Below are 14,222 nucleotides of genomic sequence, written 5' to 3'. Positions count from 1 at the left end.
ATACTATGTGTCAGACTTTGGTAAAAATTCAATGAACAACAAAAAAAGGGTGATTAATTACCACTAGGGAATCAACAGACTATAGGAGGCAAATATTAAGTTCATTATGATACAAATAACTGTCATTATTTACGAAAATTATAACTATCAGTGAGTGGAGTGTTCCAGGCAAAAGGAATGGCAGAATTAAAAGTTCTGAGGTTTTGAAATATGCCTAGTGAATGTCTGGGAATAGTGAGGAAATAGAATGACTGGAATGAACTTAGCCAAGGGAAGTAGTAAAATGGAGAGCTAGAGGGGCCAGATAATATCTAGGCTGCAGCTCATTGAGAGGACACCTGTGTTTACTATGAGTGAGGTGGGAGGTAGGAAGGGGTTCTATTATAGGAGAGATGTGAATTGAGTTACATTTGAACAGGATTAATCTGTCTACTATAGGCAAAGTAGCTTTTGTGGCTAGGGCAGAAGCACAGAGAGGAAGAGAGAGAGAGAGAGGAGACAGGGAGAGAGGGAAAGGTGGAGAGAGAGACACACAGAGATACAGAGAGACAGGGAGAGAGGGAAAGGTGGAGAGAGAGAGACACAGAGATACAGAGAGACAAAGAGAGAGAAGCTATTAAATACCTTGCTTTTTCCTCAAGATCCCCTCCAGGCACAGCTGCGCTAGGTTCACTGAAAAAAAAATAGTGACACTTTCAGACATCAGGGACCAGACCCTGCCCTGCCCCCCGCCCAAACTCCAACTTCTGGGAAGGGACTTGCTTGATGTAACGTCCAAGGTCTTGTACAGACCCAGGAGTGACCTGAGTGTCTTCTATCCCATCCCTTTTGCTACTAAAGATCACTCTGAGACCAGCCCTCTCCCCTATGTGTTCTCATATTCTCTGTAAGTGCTAAAAGGCATGGCTTTTACAAATGGCAGTGTGAGTATGGTGCAGGATGAACATAGTTTTACACAAACTTTACATTGCATCGGAGAGCTACGATAACGAAGATGTAAATATACCAAGTCAGGTAGGGATAAGGGCTATAAAGAAAAAGAAGCAAGGTAAGGAAGAGAGGAATGATCAGGTAGGGGCAGCTGCTATTTCTTCGATGGGAAGATAAGTTAAAATCTGTACAAGGAGCTGAGGTTTGAGCTGAGAGCTGAATTCCTAGAGGCAGTAGGATGACATCAAGGGTGAAAAGCACTACAGACAGAAGAAACAGAGTGAAAAGTCCTGAAAGTGAATGTGTGCTCTGTGTTTGTTGTCATTTTAGTGGAAGGGGGGCTGGGGTGAGAGGTAGAAGTTGAAGCCAAAGAGGTGGCAGGACACCCAAGTGGGCCTTGGGGACCACATTTAAAAATCTGTGTGTCTGCCGGTCAGAATGGCCATCATCAAAAAATCTAGAAACAATAAACGCTGGAGAGGGTGTGGAGAAAAGGGAACCCTCTTGCACTGTTGGTGGGAATGTAAATTGATGCAGCCACTATGGAGAACAGTATGGAGGTTCCTTAAAAAACTAAAAATAGAACTACCATACGACCCAGCAATCCCACTACTGGGCATATACCCTGAGAAAACCATAGTTCAAAAAGACTCATGTACCAAAATGTTCATTGCAGCTCTATTTACAATAGCCAGGACATGGAAGCAACCAAAGTGTCCATCATCGGATGAATGGATAAAGAAGATGTGGCACATATATACAATGGAATATTACTCAGCCATAAAATGAAACGAAATGGAGGTATTTGTAGTGAGGTGGATGGAGTTAGAGTCTGTCATACAGAGTGAAGTAAGTCAGAAAGAGAAAAACAAATACAGTATGCTAACACATATATACGGAATCTAAGGGAAAAAAAAAAAAAAGGCCATGAAGAACCTAGTGGCAAGATGGGAATAAAGACACAGACCTACTAGAGAATGGACTTGAGGATACGGGGAGGGGGAGGGGTGAGATGTGACAGGGTGAGAGAGTGACATGGACTTATATATACTACCAAATGTAAAATAGATAGCTAGTGGGAAGCAGCCGCACAGCACAGGGAGATCAGCTCGGTCCTTTGTGACCACCTAGAGGGGTGGGATAAGGAGGGTGGGAGGGAGGGAGATGCAAGAGGGGAGAGATATGGGAACATGTGTATATGTATAACTGATTCACTTTGTTTTAAAGCAGAAACTAACACACCATGGTAAAGCAATTATACTTCAATAAAGATGTTAAAAAAAAAAATCTGTGTGTCTGGAATCCTGGGTTGAGGGCGGACATGGGGAGTTACAACTTAGAGATGCCATGGGGCATTGCTGTGTTCTTCTCGAACCACTTACATGAATCTAATTCCTTCTGTTTGGTCTCCCAGAGGGCATGGACCTCTCTCACCTCATCACTGGCTTTCTGTTTCACTGGGCCAGAGAAGAGAAAGCCAGACATTGGGTAAGCAAAGCACTCAACTCTGCTCCCCCTCAAATTGTTGCATTTCAAATGACTTGACAGACATCCCCAGATTATGCAGATGAAGAAACAGAAGCTTCAAAGACCAGGCCCTTCTCTCTGAGCTAAGCCAGCCAGCCAAGGTCCCTGAGCTCACATTTTTGAAACTCCTTAATCCGGTTAACCAGGTCCTCAATCCTCGGATCCAGGCTTTCTGCTGCAGAGGGAATGGAAAATTGAGCTGGAGACAGCCAGCCATCTGAAGTAGGTGGAGATGGGGTGGGGGTTTACACAGTGTTCATCCTGCTTTCATTCAATATGCATTTATTGAGTATCTCCTGCATCACAAAAGATGTGCAGGACCTTCATGGGCTTCTGTGATGAGTGGTAGAAAAGGACAGTGAACAGAAAAACAGATCACGATATTTGACATCCTGTTGATAACTGTGTTGTAAAGTAACAATAATAACACAAGGCATACGGAGATAAAGAGTGAAGGGGTGGCAGGTGCTTCTTTAAGTACAGGAACAACTTTCTGGGCCCCAACTAACGAAGATGAGCAGACTCTACAATTCTCAAGGAGGGGAGGGTGTGGGGACATTTCCAGGCAGAGGGAACAGCAAAATGAAAATGCCTTGAGCTGGGGAGGAAGGAAGTACATGTTCCAGGGTACAGGGAGGATACCAGGTGAGCAAGTGGAGAGTACCAGGATGTGAGGAGGGGTGAAGGGAGAAGGGAGATCCTACAAGGCCTTGTGAACCGAGGTAAGGGCTTCTGGATTTTACTCTGTGTTGTGGGAAGCCAATAGAGAGATCTCCCTGCAGCCTCATCCTGTTAAGATCCCTGACAAGGGTTGGGGAAGAACATGACAAATCTGTGACTAAGGGACTGGCCCCATTAGATAAAAGGAAAAAATGCTGCCCCCTTGCATGCCAGGTGGCAGATTGCAAACCCCATCCCCCCGAAAGGGAGCACACTGCCTCTTGGAGAACTCTTGCCACGGTCCTCTTTAACTTAATCTCTTCACAAGTTTCCCAGTTTCAATGATCTGAACTGAGAAGCATCTCTCCTCTTGCCCCTCTGGCTCCAGGATCATCAGTGCAAAGCTGGGCGTCTAAGCTTGAGGAAAAACATCCCAACCATCCCCAAGCCCTCTACCAATTCCCCAAGAACTCCTGGGCCTCAAGTACCCAGTTTTTCTGTAAGCCAGGGTTCTACCTGTGGGACACAGACCTTACAATTCTACTTCTGAGATGGGATTTAAACAAAACAAAACAAAACATGGAAATATAAGGAAAACACATCCCATCCATCTATTTAAAAAATACCCAAGGCCTTAAAATGCTCATCTCAACTCATTTTCTAGGTTGGATCCTCAACTCCTCGCAAGGTAGGAACTAGGCGTCTTCATCTCTGCATCCGCCCAGGGCCAAGCCCACAGAACCCATCAAGAGTCCACAGAGTTATAAGCGCAAGCAAGGGATTTCTGAAGTCACTAACTGCTTATATGACCTTTGGGCCACAGAGCACTCTCTGAGATGCTAATAATAACTTCGAATACCACCATCCCTGGGACATTTTGTTTTCATGAGGTTAGGTGGTTTCTGAGGTTCCTGTCCTGTGGCCTCTCTACCTAATTTCTGCCCAGGGAGCAGGCCTGATGTGCCATTGAGGAAGAGGTGCCAAAATTCCTACTTATCTGGTTTTGGCTGACTTACCACAGCGTTTTAAACTAAGAATGGACTTGGCAGAATTCCTTTGCCCTAGTTCTGCTGTGGGCTCTGGGCTCATGTCATTTCTGTCACACAGCACAACAAAAGGAAGGTGCAAAGCCATCTACATGGTTTTCTGCCACTTGTGTATTAAAAAATGTGGGGAAGTATATATATTTATACCTATATATATTTTTACATATTTATATATAAATATTTATATATATTTATACTTCTCCATACTTGTATATATAAAAAGATCTCTGGGAGGATACATAAATTATCTAATAACAGTTGTTACTTGCCTGCCTGTGGGGAAAGCAAATGGGAGACAAGAGTTTAGGGAAATCATTTGCCATCTATCCTATCTAACTTCTTGAATTCTGAATTGGTTCAAAGAATTAAATTTTAAAATAAAAGTAGAATGGAATAATTTCCTGAGGTTTGAATTGTGAAGCTCTGAATCGTGTCCCCAAACCCCAGACCCGGACCCAAGCACAGGAGACACATGACCTTGCTGCAGCTTTTCTACCATCTCTAGAAACTCTTCTATCTTCTTTGAGGTGGATTTCCCTGTGGAGGCAAAAACCAGAATTACAGGATCTTCTGAGTATGAGAGGGAAGTGAGGAAAGGGCCAAATCCATCTGGAAGTAGAAGGAAGGGACCCTAGTGGACTTTTTAAAACAAGCCCAGGCTTCCCAATATTTCAGATCCAAATACTTCAGAATGAATCTCTAAAAATTAAAGGTATTCTCTTAGAAATCCAGAACTTTATTATAACGGCCAAGAACATTCCTTAATATCATCCCAAACCTAAACCTATACAAATGTTCATGATTGTTCCAAAAATTTCTTTTAACAGTTGGTAGGTGCAACCATTTCTCAGTGTAGGGTTGGCAACAGATGTGACCTTCAGCCCTCCAGCCCATTATACTCCCCACCTTATTTCTAGAGTCAGTCACAAGCTATGGCTTAGTGTATTCTCATGTATTTCCCTAGGATGGTGTCATTATTTTATGACATCTGCTCAGGACAGTAGAAAAGATGTCCATCAACAGATGAATGGCTAAAGAAGATGTGGCACATATATACAATGGAATATTGCTCAGCCATAAAAAGAAACGAAATTGAGTTATTTGCAGTGAGGTGGATGGACCTAGAGTTTGTCATACAGAGTGAAGTAAGTCAGAAAGAGAAAAACAAATACCGTATGCTAACACATATATATGGAATCTAAGAGAAAAAAAAAGGTCATGAAGAACCTAAGGGCAAGACGGGAATAAAGACACAGACCTACTAGAGAATGGACTTGAGGTTATGGGGAGGGGGAAGGGTAAGCTGTGACAAAGTGAGAGAGTGGCATGGACATATATATACTACCAAATGTAAAATAGATAGCTGGTGGGAAGCAGCCGCATAGCACAGGGAGATCAGCTGGTGCTTTGTGACCACCTAGAGGGGTGGAATAGGAAGGGTTGGAGGGAGACGGAAGAGGGAGGAGATATGGGGATATATGCATATGTATAGCTGATTCACTTTGTTTATATAGCAGAAACTAACACACCATTGTAAAACAATTATACTCCAATAAAGATGTTTAAAAAAATAAAACTACAATGAGGTATCACCTCACACCAGTTAGAATGGGCATCATCAAAAAATCTACAAACAATAAATGCTGGAGAGGGTGTGGAGAAAAGGGAGCCCTCTTGTACTGTTGGTGGGAATGTAAATTGATATAGCCACTATGGAGAACAATATGGACCTTCCTCAGAAAACTAAAAATAGAATTACCATATGACCCAGCAATCCCACTGCTGGGCATATACCCAGAGAAAACCACAATTCAAAAAGACACATGCACCCCAATATTCATTGCAGCACTATTTACAATAGCCAGGACATGGAAGCAACCTAAATATCCATCGACAGATGAATGGATAAAGAAGATGTGGTACATATGTACAATGGAATATTACTCAGCCATAAAAAGGAACAAAACTGGGTCATTTGTAGACATGTGGATGGACCTAGAGACTGTCATACAGAGTGAAGTATGTCAGAAAGAGAAAAACAAATATCATATATTAACGCATATATGTGGAATCTAGAAAAATGTTGTTAAAGATGAACCTGTTTGCAAGGCAGAAATAGAGACACAGATATAGAGAACAAATGTATGGATACCAAGGTGGGAAAGGAGGGGTGGGATGAATTGGGAGATTGGGATTGGCATATATACATTAATACATATAAAATAGATAACTAATGAAAACCTGCTGTTTAGCACAGGGAACTCTACTTCACTTTGCTGTACAGTAGAAACTAACACAACATTGTAAAACAGCTATACCTCAATAAAAACATAAAACTACATAAGCAACCAGAAAACAGTTAACAAGATAAAAATAGTACACACCTATTAAGAATGACTTTAAATTTAAATGGACAAAATGCTTCAGTCAAAAGACATTGATTGAAAGAATGAAATTTTGCCATTTGCAACAACATGGATAGACTTGGAGGCTATTATGTTAGGTGAAATAAGTCAGACAGAGAAAGACAAATACTGTATGATATCATATGTGGAATCTAAAAAATAAAACAAACTAGTGAATATAACAGAAAAGAAGCCGACTCACAGATATAGAGAACAAACTAGTGGTTACCAGTGGGGAGAGGGATGGGGGGAGGTGAAAATAGGGGTAGGGGATTAAGAGTTACAAACTATTATGTATAAAATAAGCTACAAGGATATATTGTACAAGACAGGGGATATAGCCAATATTTTATAATAACTATAAGTGGAGTATAACCCTTAAAAATTGTGTATCACTATATTTTATACCTGTCATTTATATAATATTGTACATCAACTATACTTCAATAAAAAAAGAATGAAATATTGCCATTTGTCACAACATGATGGATGGATCTAAACTATATTATGCTAAGTGAAATAATTCAGACAGAGAAAGACAAATACTGTATGATTTCACATATGTGGAATCTAAAAAACAAAAGAAATGAACAAACATAACAAAACAGAAACAGAATCATAGATAAAGAGAACAAATGGGTGGTTGCCAGACGGGAGGTTTATAGAGGGAGGAAGGAAATAGGTGAGGGATATTAAGAGGTACAAAATTTCAGTTACAAGAGCAATGTTGCAGGGATAACAAAACTCCACAAATTGATCTATATACTCAGTGCTATCATAATCACATTTCAGCAGGCGGTATTCAAGACATTGACAAATTGGTTTTAAAAGCATATGGGAATGAAAAGGACATAGAATAGCCAATAAACTTTTAAAAATAATAGAGTTGGAGTACTCGTAGTACCTTATTTCAAGACTTATTATAGAGCTGCAGTACCGGGACAGTGAGGTATTTGCCTAAGACAGACAAATAGATCCATGGAACAAGACAGATCCAGAAATAGACCTAGGCATATATATATGGACAACTTATTTTCAGCAAATGTTAAGACAATTCAATGGAGAAAAGACAGTCTTTTCCACAAATGGTGCTGGCACATTTGGATACCCATATGCAAAAACAAACAAAAAACAAAAAACCAAAAAAGTTGGAATCACAACTCACAACATATAGAAAAAATAACTCAAAGTGAATCACAAACCTAACATTAAAACATAAAACTATAAAATTTTTAGAACACCCAAGAAAACAGGAGAAAACCTTTGTGAACTTGGGTTAGGTAAAGATTATTTAGATACAAAAGCAAAGCAGTATCCATAAAAGAACAATTTGATAAACAGTACTTCAAATTTTTAAAACTGTGCTTAAAGACACTGTTTACAGAATAAGAAGACAATCTGGAGACTGGGAGAAAAGCTTTGCAAAACATTTATCTGATAAAGAACTTGTACTCACAACACAAAACAAATTCTCAAAACAATAACAAGCAAGCAAACAAACCAATACAAAATAGGCAAAAGGTTTGAGCAGACACTTCACCATAGAATGGTGATGGCAAATTCTGATGGCAAATAAGCACATGAAAAGATGCTCAATATCATTATTTGCTAGGGAAATGCAAATTAAAAACACAAGATATCACTATACACTTATTTAAATGGCTAAAATTAATAATGCCAGCCATGCTAAGTGTTGGTTAGGCTGTGGGAAATCTGGAATGTACACACTACTGGTGGAAATGTAAAACGTAAAAATTTTAAGTAGTACGACCACTTTGAAAAACCATTTGGCAGATTCTTAAGAAATTAATCATAATCTCAGCCTGTAACCCAGCCATTCCCATCTTAGGCAATTACCCACAAGTAAAACTATGTCTATAAAAAGACTTTTCGCCAAATATTCTAAGCAGCATTATTTGAGTAGACAAAATCTGAAAACAACCCGAATAAGAACACCTGAACAAATTGTATATTATACAATGGCTTACTACTCGGGAGTAAAAAGGAATGCGCTATTGATATGACCATGAATGAATTTCAAAATGATTATGCTGGTGAAAGAAGCCAGACCAAAGAATGCATATCACATTGTTCCACTTATTTTTAAAATGTCAAAATTTCAAACTGATCTACAGTGACAGAAAGCTGATCAGTAGCTGTGGATGGTGGATAGAGAGGAGGGTGAATTACAGAAACGAACAATGTGGGCTTCCCTGGTGGCACAGTGGTTAGGAATCCATCTGCCAATGTAGGGGACACGGGTTCGAGCCCTGGTCCAGGAAGATCCCACATGCTGCGGAGCAACAAAGCCCGTGTGCCACAACTACTGAGCCCACGTGCCACAACTACCAAAGCCCACGCGCCTAGAGCCTGTGCTCTGCAACAAGAGAGGCCACTGCAGTGAGAAGTCTGCGCACCGTAACAAAGAGTAGCCCCCGCCTCGCCGCAACCAGAGAAAGCCCATGCGCAGCAACGAAGACCCAACGCAGCCAAAAATAAATAAATTAAATAAATAAATTTAAAAAGCTTAATATGCCATTATTTTAAAATTCATTTTTCGTAGTATTAGTATTTTATCCAGAGAAAGCTTCCTTCTTTAACTACATCCGTCACGCCTAAGCTCGTCTCTGCCGGATATGAAGTCCAGACTATTTTTCCTTGCCCACCTCCCAAACTTGTCACTAGAGGGAGGTCCTCCGTGGCCGCCCACTCTCCTTACCCTTAACCTGCTCAGTCAAGTCCATTGCTCCTGGAGCCCCCGATTTGGACATTCCTGAAGTTCCCGCCGCGATCCAGCGTTTTTTTCTGAAGGTCCTCTCGCGTGCCTTGCCGTCCCCTCTGCTGGTGATTGGACCAAAACCCCGCAAGGGGTGGGTGCTCTGAAGCCCAAGCCTGCGCAGTGTACTTCCAGTCCTTTGTTAGTATCAGAAGCCCAGGAGCAAGAAGAACTAGTAGTTGGTCTCGGCAAGCGGCAGCTTATCTGGTGTGAGGAAGATGGAGAGTAAGAGTGCCAGGTGTATGTCCTCACCTGCTGTTCTGCGTCACCAGCTGTGCCTGTGTTGGGGGCTCCTGGGGAACAGATGGGGCCATTGTGGTGGGGATGCTGAGGAGCCCCCTGGGGGAGAGGGGAGGGGCTGGGGCCTCACCGAGAGGGGCGGGCAGGGCCTGCCTGCTGAGGATTTCTTTGTACAGTTCCTCCGCCTGCTGGTACTTGTTCTGTTTCAGGTAGGCTGAGGCCTGCGGGGAGGGCATAGCCTGGGTGATCTTGGCTCAAATCTGGGAGCTTCCCAGGCCCCAGCACTGCACCCAGGCACATCCTTCCAGCCCCCGCAGGAAGAAGCACAGGTTTACACCACACTCCAGGCCTCGGCCGACAGCAGGGTGGGCTTGGAGCCCAACCCCACCACTTCCCGTAGAGTAGGTGACTTCCTGACTCAGAGCAGGAACCTGTTCCCCACTCTACCTTGAGCCAGTGACACACCTCTCTGTGCCTCAGTTTCCTCATCTGCAAAATGGGGCAACAGGAGCACCTACCTCATAGGGCCCTTGAAGAAATGGACAGTACAGGCAAAGTCCTAAGAAGGGGGTTTAGCTCAATAAATGCTCTCATCTGCAAAAAAAAAAAAAGAGTGCCAGGCGTAGATGCTTGTGGTTTGGGACAACTTAAGCACAGGATTCTCTTTTAAAATCGTCTCAGGCAGGCCGTGGGCAATGGTGTCTTTTACGTCTGGTCACCACCGCCCCCCAAGCAGGCACTGTCTTCCAAACAGAATACCCCTTTCATCCAGAAGTGCCAGCCGACTGCCAGTGGGACCTTAGCAGGCCATGGATAATTCAGGCCAGTAATCTCCTCAGAAGGCAAATCTCTGATGTAGAGCCGAGGGTAGGCTGTCCAAGAGTAAAGGTGCAGCCCCTGCCAGAGGCTGGAATATCACTTGGTGCGGGGCTGAGGAAAGTGGGGCAAGGGTTTACCAAAGGCAGAAGGAATTCTCTCTGGGGGGCATCCAGCACGTCATGTGGTCTACAGTCATGCGGATTCCTTACCCACATTGTGTCCAGACCCTCAGAAACTGCCCTCCTGAGTGCAAAAGTTCCAGCCACAGGACCCTCTAGCAGTCTTCCTCTTCTCCCTCCCAACATGGTGCAGAGATAAAGGGTCAAAGCTGAGGCTAGTCCCTCTTCAGCTTGCTTCACATAGTTTCAGTTTTCAGAGATACATACATAAGTCATTATGGCTGGGTCACTTCTGCAAAAGCCAGGTGGGGAGGCATAGAGCCACTCCTATTATGTCTTCACCCAGGGGGTGTTTGTTCAGCAATTACAGTATATAAGGACAGTTCTAAAAGACAGACCTACTTGGGTTGTCTTCATCCATAATAGGTGTGTAATACCAAATAAGTGAAAATGTATTAGATATAATGATACTCAAAGAGAAGTATCAGGGTAATATTAGTCTAAAAATAAGTAATGTTTCCTCCTCTTCCATTTTCTGGAAGGCATTATGTAAAATTGGTGTTAATTATTTTCTGAATGTTGGGTAAATTCTTCAGTGAAACCATCTGAGCCTGGAGATTTCTTTTTTGTGAGCTTTTTTCTATTAAAAATTTTTTTCCTTCTAGTTTTATGGAAATACAATTAATATACAGCACTGTATAAGTTTAAGATGTACAGTATAATGTTTTGACTTACATACTTCATGAAATGATTACCCCAATAAGTTTAGTGAACATCCATTATCTCATACAGATACAAAATAAAAGAAAAAGAAAAAAAATTTGTATTTGTGAAGAGAACTCAGGATTTGCTCTCTTAACAACTTTCACATATAACATACAGCAATGATAATTATATTTATCATACTGTACATTACCTCCCTAGTACTTATTTACCCTATAACTGAAAAATATGGAATGCTTCACGAATCTGTATGTTATCCTTGTGCAGGGGCCATGCTAATCTTCTCTGTATCACTGAAATGAGCACTGTTGCTCTTCCTTTTATTAGGTTGTCAGAGCTGTTTGTATATTCTAGTTACAAGTCATTTGTTGGGTATGTGTTTTGCAAATTATTTTTTCCCAGGCTCTCACTTACCTCTTCATTTTCTTAACAGTGTCTTTGGAAGAGCAAAATGTTTTAATTTTGAAGTTCAATTTATTGTTTTTTTTCTTTCGTAGTTTGTTTTTTTGTGCTGTAATCAAGAAATTTTTGTGAAATCCAAGGTCACTAAGATTTTCTCCTATTTTTTTTTAGAAGTTTTATAATCTTAGCTCTTTTAAAATTTTTTAATTGAAGTATAGTTGCTGTACAACATTATATGTTACAGGTGTATAATATACTGACTTTGGGGGTATGATACCAAAAGTGCAAGCAAGAAAATAAAAAATATACAAGTGGATCTACATCAAAATAAAAAGCTTCTGCTCAGCATAAGAAACAATTGACAGAATAAAGAGGCAAGCTGTGGAATGGGAGAAAATATTTGCAAACCAAAAAGATAAGGGTTTTATATCCAAAACGTATAAGGAACTCATACAACTCAATAGCAAAAAAGCAAATAATGTAATTTTAAAATGGGTAGAGGACCTGAATAGACATTTTTTTTCCCAAAGAGGACATAGAAATGGCCAACAGGTACATGAACAGATGTTCAACATCACTGATTATCAAGGAAATGCAAATCAAAACTACAATGAGATGTCACCTTCCACCTGTTAGAATGACTATCATCAAGATGACAAGAGATAACAAGTGTTGGCAAGGATGTGGAGAAAAGGGAGTCCTTGTGCACTGTTGGTGGGAATGCAAATTGGTGCAGCCACTACAGAAAACAGTATGGATGTTACTCAAAAAAGTAAATATAGAACTATCATATGATCCAGCAATCCCACTTCTTTGTATATTTCCAAAGGAAATGAAAACAAGATATTGAAGAGATATCAACACTCCCATTTTATTGCAGCATTATTCACAATAGCCAAGATATGGAAACAACCTTAGTGTCCATCAGTGGATGAGCGGGTAAAGAAGATGTGGTATATACATACAACAGAATATTATTCAGCCATGAGAAATGAGTAAATTCTGCCATCTGTGTCAACGTGGATTGACCTTGAGGGCATTATGCTACATGAGAATGTCAGAGAAAAACAAATACTATACGATCTCACTTATATGTGGAATCTAAAAACATCAAACTCATAGAAACAGAGAGTAGACTGATGGTTACCAGGGGCTGGGTGTAGGGGAAATAGGGAGATGTTGGTCAAAGTGTACAAACTTTCAGTTATAAGATGAATAAATTCCAGAGAACTCATGTACAACGGGGTGAGTATAGTTAACAATACTGTATTGTAAACTTGAAAGGTACTATGAGAGGAGATCTTAAATATTTTTACCATAACACCAAGAATAACAGCAAAATGATAATTACATGAGGGGAAGGATGTGCTAACTAACCTGATTGTGGTAAACATTTTGCAACATACATGTGTAACAAATCATTACACTGGACACCTTAAACTTACACAATATATAGGGCAATTATATCTCAATAAAGCTGGGGGAAAACATAAAATCCCTCCCAAACGAAAGAGGCAACACTAATACATATTACCACTCACCACAGGAATACATTTTCTCTAGCCCAGACTAATATTGCAAATTTTTTTATTTTGCCATCTGATATGTGAAAAAGTATAATTCATTATTGTTGTTTGTGGTTGCATTATTTCTTTATACAACCATTTATAATTATAATGAATGCTTCTGAGAATATTCTGTGTTTATCCTTAAGCATTTCACTATTGGTTTTTTTGGATTTACTAAATAGTTTGCATAAAATCATTATATATTTCATATGTTTATCTTTGGCATTTTTATACATTTCAAATATTTCTTTCCAATTTGTCTATTATCTTTACCTTTTTAGTTGTAAGATTTCTAAAAAAAAAGTTTATGCTTTCAGATTGATCAGTCTTCTCCTTTATGATGACTTTTATCTTCTTGAAGAAATCCTTCCCTATCTCTAGGTCATAAAATTAGTCTTATTTATTTTCTAAAAAATGTTTATAGTTTTGATTTTACATTTAGGTATTTAACCTATCTTGGTTTTATTTTTGTGAATTATATGAGAGATAAGCACACTTTTTCCCCAAGTGAATAACCTATTTCCCATTACAATAAAATATTCCTACTTTTCCCCATTGAGTTAAAATGCCATGTTTCTCAAAAACAAATTTCCATATCTAATGAGTCTGCTTCTGACCTCTCTTTTCTCCCACTGATGCAATTTTCTATTAACAGACCATTACTGTACTCTTTTTAGAATTACTAGAGCTTTGATCCCTTGTTGTCAAACTACCCACAGTATTTAACTTTTTTTTCAGATTGTCTTCTCTTCTCGTCTGTTTTTTATGACAGAAAAATTTTTAAATTTTCTTCTTAGGTTTCTTTTTTAAAGTTATTTTTTTTAATTGTTGATATATTGTTTAGGATTGTCTTGAATTAATGGATTAATTTGAAATATCAATCCATCTCAAGACACATGGTATATTTCTCAATCTATTATATATATATATATGTATATATATATATATATATATATATATATATATATATATATATATATATATATATGTATGTATCTTTTTTTACA

At 39.8% G+C, this 14,222-nt stretch overlaps 1 pseudogene; it reads right to left on the bottom strand.

Moving 5' to 3' along the window:
- Positions 1-11,467: 11,467 nt before the first annotated feature.
- Positions 11,468-11,583, bottom strand: LOC137757493 (U6 spliceosomal RNA; annotated as a pseudogene).
- Between the last annotated feature and the right edge of the window lie 2,639 nt (positions 11,584-14,222).

This window comes from Eschrichtius robustus, chromosome X (genome assembly GCF_028021215.1).
Source record: "Eschrichtius robustus isolate mEscRob2 chromosome X, mEscRob2.pri, whole genome shotgun sequence".
Lineage (NCBI taxonomy): Eukaryota > Metazoa > Chordata > Mammalia > Artiodactyla > Eschrichtiidae > Eschrichtius > Eschrichtius robustus.
The sequence above is the reverse complement of the archived record's forward strand: the minus strand, read 5'-3'. Positions and strand labels throughout refer to the sequence as shown.